At 45.4% G+C, this 293-nt stretch overlaps 1 pseudogene; it reads right to left on the minus strand.

Moving 5' to 3' along the window:
- Positions 1 to 203: 203 nt before the first annotated feature.
- On the minus strand, positions 204 to 293 carry LOC124029103 (annotated as a pseudogene; the record flags this gene model as incomplete).

The following is a 293-nucleotide window of genomic DNA, read 5'->3' on the forward strand; positions in this document are numbered from 1 at the left end:
TAAATGTTAATTACTGCAACTCTTGTGTTTTACCGGGGTGCTTGAGATACCCGGATGTGTTGTGATGTACTGAACAAGACTGGTCACTCGCATCAATGCCTATGTCTCGTCATTTAACGTTCAAACAGTTGCTCAATGTGAAAATACAATATAGACCAACGAAGCAACTCTGCTTCCTCTGTCTGATTTCTCTTTACAATGAAAGGGGGTGCTCCGTTCCTGGAGGTACTGCAATACCAGGTCGACGCGTGGAGTGGACGGAGCAAGCCCCTATTCCATCTCCCTATTCCAAA

The sequence above is a fragment of the Oncorhynchus gorbuscha genome, unplaced genomic scaffold (assembly GCF_021184085.1).
Source record: "Oncorhynchus gorbuscha isolate QuinsamMale2020 ecotype Even-year unplaced genomic scaffold, OgorEven_v1.0 Un_scaffold_5526, whole genome shotgun sequence".
Classification (NCBI taxonomy): Eukaryota; Metazoa; Chordata; class Actinopteri; order Salmoniformes; family Salmonidae; genus Oncorhynchus; species Oncorhynchus gorbuscha.